A 6,935-nucleotide genomic window follows, 5' to 3' on the forward strand; every position below is an offset into this window, starting at 1 on the left:
TGTCTCTGTCTCTGTCTCTGTCTCTCTGTCTCTGTCTCTGTCTCTGTCTGTCTGTCTGTCTCTCTCTCTCTCTCTCTCTCTCTCTCTCTCTCTCTCTCTCTCTCTCTCTCTCTCTCTCTCTCTCTCTCTCCCCCTCTCTCTCTCTCTCCCCCTTTCATTTCATACCTTCCCTTGTTCGTTCTCAGGTGAGACATCATAGTGGAATCAGGTGCTCGTCAAAATAATGAAGTAGAAATGTCCGGCACTTTTTCAGGCAGTTGAGCAATTTATTTCTTTTTTCTTTTTCCCCCCATTTCTTTTGCTCATTACCTTTTATTTCAATTTAAGAATGCATTTTTGTGTGAATGTTACTAAAAGACATTGAATAAAGGCACAACAAAATGTAAATTTGCAATTTCTAAGGACAAGCAAACTTTGGAAATTCAAAAATTGGCGGCCATTTTCTAGCTAATTTTACCTCTGACACTGGGCGATTCAAAAGCAAGACAAATGAACAAGCTATACGTTGACATCAATAAATTCACATGCCCAAAGTCTGACAGGTGCATGATTCCACTGCGCTGTGGCAATCAAAAGAAACACTATGAGAATAGACAACATAAAGCTTCCAACAGCAATTGAGTAAAGCTAAGTATCTGTGTGTCTATTTATTGTCTTGCTATCTTTCCTTCAATCAACATGCACAAATGTACATGTATCCGTCTATTGTAATAATAAATAAGTTGGCAGCGTATCGGATTTCCTTTTGTGTTTGATAGCAAACCTAAAAATTATGTTGTTGTTTCATTTTTTTTTAAACTATTAAAATAATATACTGTTTAACCCTATCCGTACGCTCTGGGGTCATTTTGTACCCCCGGGGTTGCATTCTTCACATTTTAGAATACTTCGAGTACGAAGATCTCTTTGAAACTTTCAGTATTTCTCAAAAAATTATTTTGATAGACTGCTATGCAAAGCGTACGGATCGGATTAACGAGTAAATATCCTCTTTGAAAAGTGGTGGCACAGAGTTCCCCCACGTCGTACGGATACGAGAGTAAAACACGACGTACGGATAGGGTTAAGTGGTGGCACAGAGTTCCCCACGTCATATGGATACGGTAGTAAAACACGACGTACGGATAGGGTTAAGTGGTGGCACAGAGTTCCCCACGTCATATGGATACGGTAGTAAAACACGACGTACGGATAGGGTTAAGTGGTGGCACAGAATTCCCCATGTCGTATGGATACGACAGTAAAACATGACGTACGGATAGGGTTAACTACTCAACATAACTCAGTTGTAATTCGTCTAGATATAAATAGAGTACAGACAATAGAACGGGACGTCGTATTTCAGAGGAGCCTTTCCTTCTTGATGACGCCTCCCACGGCTGTGTCGGACTATCTTCAGGGGGGTCCAGCAATAGAAACACGATCACCTACCTCTGTGTAGACGCGGAGATTTTGGGACAAAGAGAACCGAAAATTAACTGCTGAAGCGTCCGTTTGCTGGGGACGGGGCATTCAAATAGTAATTAGACCCTTCACTGATCGTAAATTATTGGTTCATAACAGTATCATGAATGACGGGAGGGGGTTTTGTCAGCGTGACGTGTGCAGTATTGCCAGGACTGGCATTTGGGTGTGAAGAAGTGGAGAAACGAACCAAACAAAAAGCTGGAGCTGTGAAAAGAAAAGGACAAATTAATCTTTTGAAGCTAGGCGTCTAATTTCATAACATCTCGTAGTTAGCCTTCTTAATAAAGCGATTTTTGTACATGTTATTAGCTGTTTATAATAGGCTCTGAGAATGATATCTGGCTAGACAATGCTTACTCGCGGAACCCTGCTGTATAATATTTTAAAAGATATCTGCTCGCACTGTTCGCATTGATGGCAGGTGCAGCTGAAAATTAATGAAATTCATTAAAGGCAAGGGAAACGCAATGTGATATAGCATGGGGATGCATTTTACTCCAACAAAAAAACATTCAAAACAAAACAAACCCCAACTTTCAATCCATAATAGAGTAAACGTATTCGGTAAGAGACAAACCTACAAATATCCAATTCAAATGTTATGAAGTTGGAGGCATTTAGATTTAGTAAGAGTTTGACTGCACTTGCAACACAATAAGGTCATATAAGTGCCGAAGATTAGAGTAACAAACACCAAAAAGAAGGTGGGAAGATAAAGACGATAGATGTTTGATAGGAAAGAAGTGGCAAACTACACCAGAGCACCCGCAAACCACTCGCAAAGTCGGAGTTTAGGGCAATAACAATAAGTCCCAACAAGAACGGATATATTTCGCCCCAAACCGTCTAGCATAATAGCAACTTGGAACTGATATGCATATCTATCACAGACACTACACACCTACCATAGGACCGAAACGTGCACTTCCCCTCGACATCCTAAGGATATCAGAAGAAGGAAAAAGTAGAAGTAAAAGTAGTAAGTAGAACTAAAGTGGAAGGAGCAGATCACCAATGAGAACCCATGAAAGAAGACAACTACTGAAAACCTGGCAACTGATCACGCTGTAAAAAAAAAATACTGTAAAAAGTCATGTGCTCGCGCGATGTTATCGCAAATGCATATAATTGAAAATATCTCGACTTCTATTCAACATAGGTCGATATTTTTTCCTCCGAAAGGAAGGCAAATAAACAGTCTTTAAGATGATACCCATAACCCCTTATGCCCAAAAATTGACGAACGCCTGATTCCACCAAGTCGTGACAAATATCGACATTAGTATAATATTCATTATAATGCGATGTGTTGATGTGTAGAGTAAAAGACAAGCTCAGGAAATAGATCTAGAGGTAGACCAGAAAGAAGATGGCAGAACACAATCAAAAAGTGGATGTGTGAAACCTGGACAAACACACACAGACAAAAAACCAACAACAACAAAATAACCCCTTAATACAACAGAGTGGGAGTCGTTGTTAGAGGGTTACATCTTGCAGAGGACGAACCACGACTAAAAATAAATAAAAAACGAAAGAAAGAAAGAAAGAAAGAAAGAGGAAACATAAGCATGTCGACACCAAAACAATCGCTTGGTGTACTGCAATGATCGTCAACCTATTTTTATTTTTATTTTACAGCCAGCGCTCACTTTCGCCACCTTTACTTTAGTAGGGTTAACATTTTCTTACCCCCCACCTACATAATATTATTATTATTGTATTTCCAGATTTCGAGGTAATCCATATCAAACTGCCTACTTGTGGGAGTTATCGCACAGCCTGGCAAGCAGTGGTATGGTATATAATGAAAGAGCAGGACAGAAATGAGATTGGGATTGGAAGAAAAAAAGCAGTAAGGCCCCCTAGAACTCTAGACGCAGTCTCGTTATACGATACATCGTCAGTGAAGTGAAAGACAAAATACTAAAGATTATGGTCGCTTTAAAGCGCAAGTGAGCTATCCCAAAAAAATGTTTTAAATATCGAAAGTAAAGTTTTTGGTCCGTTGTTTAGTTTCTTTAAAAGACAATGAGAGTTTTATCTATAACTAAACAAAATATACATACACCAATGAAACCAAACTTCTCATACAGGTAGGGTATTGCCCACTATTGGAGTAGGTGAAGATTTCTGGAAACCCCTGTAATCTGGGTTAGCCCGCTTGTCCTTACAAGTGACCACTTCACGAAATTGGCACCTTATCTTCACATGTGCACGTTACATCTGTATAACAAGACAATAACGCGTTCTTACAATGTACCTGTGCAAAGAAATTGAAGAAAATCTTACATAAGATAAGATAAGATATATCTTTATTGTCCAGATCCTGGAACATTGCTTTTGTGTTTCACCACGTGCACACACACACACACACACACACACACACACACACACACACACACACACACACACACACACACACACACACACACACACACACACACACACACACACACACACACACACACACACACACACACACACACACACACACACACACACACTTTTCCTCGACGTAGGTTTTAGATTTAGGCAATTTATTCTTCAGTATTAATCTATCTCCCCTTACTTTTAGGGGATGACAATTAAACTATGTACACAACGAGGTTATTTTTAACCATTACCGGTAACGGTTTAGCACACCAGCACACGAAATGGAAGGATACATGAAAACGCAGGAATCATTCGACCCTACCTTGTTCGTCTTGCAGGAGTGCCCGAAAAAGCGATTAATTTCTTGTGGGTGAATCATTCACAGACACAAAAGAAGCCACGTGAGACGAAACGTAGGATAGTGGAACCTGACACTTCGACACCGATCTATAGGAACAGCATGGGGGAAGGTGGAAAGGGGGGGGGGGGAGGGTGATTTTCCGTTTTAAAACAAGTATTTGTGAAGCGTGCTGACAGACGGATTCAGGCCTTAAGGAAATAGATACATCACACTTATAGGTGAAGTTTTCACATTTTATAAATAAGTATGAAATAAAAGGTATGTTTAACTTTAAAAATATGGCATTAATAGAAAATCTACAAATTTGACCCCAGTGCCCATTTTTGGTAAATATCTCCATTTGTGGACTGCGAGAAGTAACTCATTTTGTCAGCACGCCTCATTTCTTGCGGGTGAATCACTCAGAGACACAAAAGATGCAACGCGAGACGAAACGAGCGCTCTTGGAACCAGACACTTTGATACCGATCTATGTGAACAACATGGGGGAGGGGGGGGGTGTGATTTTCGGTAAAAATGTATTTCGAGTGTTGAGACTCTAAAATGAAAGGGCAGTCATGTTGAATCAAAGCATATCAGTATATAGGTGGTGTATTGTGTATGTTAATGGTTTCCTTACTCCTTTCTTATTTCTAAGAGATCTATGTCTACTTCTCTAGACTTGTCAATGAATCTATCAATCTCTCTCACTCTCTCTATCTCTCTCAGTCATGTTGAGTCAAAGAATGAGTATATAAGTGGTACATTGTGTACGGGTATGTTAATGGTTTCCGTACTCCTTCCTTATTTCAAAAAGATCTATGTTTACCTCTCTGGACTTGTCAGTAAATCTATCGATCTATCAATCGCCCTCCCCTCGCTAAATCTCTATCTTACTGGAGCTAATGTTGTTCTATCTATCTATCTATCTATCTATCTATCTATCTATCTATCTATTTCTGAAAAGATCTTTTTTTTTTTACCTTTCTTGATAAATTACATATCCATCTATTAGTTTTTATTTTTATTTTTCCAGTAATCTACAGTCTAGTCTTTTTTGCTTCTTTTTCTAATTTAGGTTATTGTTACGCTCCTATCGACAATATGTGGATCATTTAGGAGGCGGGCTTCAGACCCTGCCTGTCAGTGTCAGCCCGGGCTGAGAGGTACACAACATCCTAGCAGAAAACCCCCCGAGATAGTCAGGGAAAATTTCTCTTTACTCTGGAATGGAACTGGGGTCTCTTGCGTGCAACAGCGAAGCTCCTACAAAGATCGCACGTAACAAGATAGTTCACTCAGCCAAAAAAAGTGTCCACGGAAGTCCGCGCATTGGCTCAGATGGCGCTTGCAGTCTTTGTTTTGAAGCTCTCTTTCGTTTCTCCAAAAGAAGAATTTCACTTTTGTTGTTTTTCAAACAAGTAGAGCAACATCGGGACAACGCGATGGCAGACAGTGGACCCTTTCCAGAGGAGGGGCCAAAGGAGGTGAGGGTGTTTGGGGGGGGGGGGGGAGAAAGTGGAGACGTAAGCAGACAACGGAACTTTGTCAGAGAGCAGGAAAAGAGGTGAAAGGAGAATTTTTTTAGAAGAAAATTTTCCGTCGCAGTCCGGATTCGAACTCGGGACATATTGAATGAGCAGCGAATTCCGTAACCTCTGGACCATGTGAGCCCCCATAGTGGAGTTTGCTAGACAGCAACATACCTGGAGAAGAGTTACGGAAATGGATGTACAGAAGAGAGGGATGACGTTGAGCGACATCAAACGACTAGCCCAGGACAGGGAAAGGTGGAGAGCGTTTGTTCGTGGCCTATATCCTGATCCAGGGTGAGAAAAGCAATGATGATGATGAACATACCAAGAGGAAAGCAAGAAAATTAGTTTTAGTTAAAGTTTTACGGCACTTGCAACACAATAAGCTCATATAAGCGCCAAAGATTAGAGGAGTTACAAGAGAGTAACGTACACAAAAAAGAAGGAGAGGAGAGAAAGGCGAAAGCTGTTTATTAGGAAAGAAGGAGCGAACCACACCAGAGCACCCGCCAACCACCCACATTTGTGGGCACAGGAACCAACCGATGGTATGAGAACTTAGAATGCATCTTGTCTGTCCAAGTCTCTTGAAAGTCTTATAGTCGAATAAGAAAAAAAAAGTGGAGATAAAGACAATAGATGTTTGATACCACACTGCAAAACAAATCATTAAAAGCGACAGCAAACAAGATTGGATGAACAGATGGGCCTTGGGAAAGACAGGCAGAGCAGTTTTCAAACATATGACTACAACAAAACGAAATGACAATATCAACCACCTACAAAGAAAGAAACAGACCACGATCTTCCGCCTACGAACAGAACATATACAGCTCAACTTCCACCTGAACAGAATAAAACCAGAACTTCTCCCAATGTGTCCTTTGTGTGACTATGCATATGAGACAGTGGAACATCACCTTTTCCACTGTACAGCCCTAAATGACATCAGAGCTACCCTTCTCCCTCCGAGACCTAACTTCGACAACACACTCTACGGAACATTACAGCAACTGCAGCAAACCTGCACTTATCACTACATGGCATTGGACAGAAGGGCGAGAGCCCAGATGTTGCTGGATCGATAACAACAACAACAACAACATAGGAAAGAAGGAGCAAACCACACCAGAGCACCCGCCAACCACCCACAATAAGGTCATATAAGTACCGAATATTACAGGTATTACAAGAGAGTAACAAACACAAAAAAGGAG

Source organism: Aplysia californica, unplaced genomic scaffold (genome assembly GCF_000002075.1).
Source record: "Aplysia californica isolate F4 #8 unplaced genomic scaffold, AplCal3.0 scaffold00193, whole genome shotgun sequence".
NCBI classification, from domain to species: domain Eukaryota; kingdom Metazoa; phylum Mollusca; class Gastropoda; order Aplysiida; family Aplysiidae; genus Aplysia; species Aplysia californica.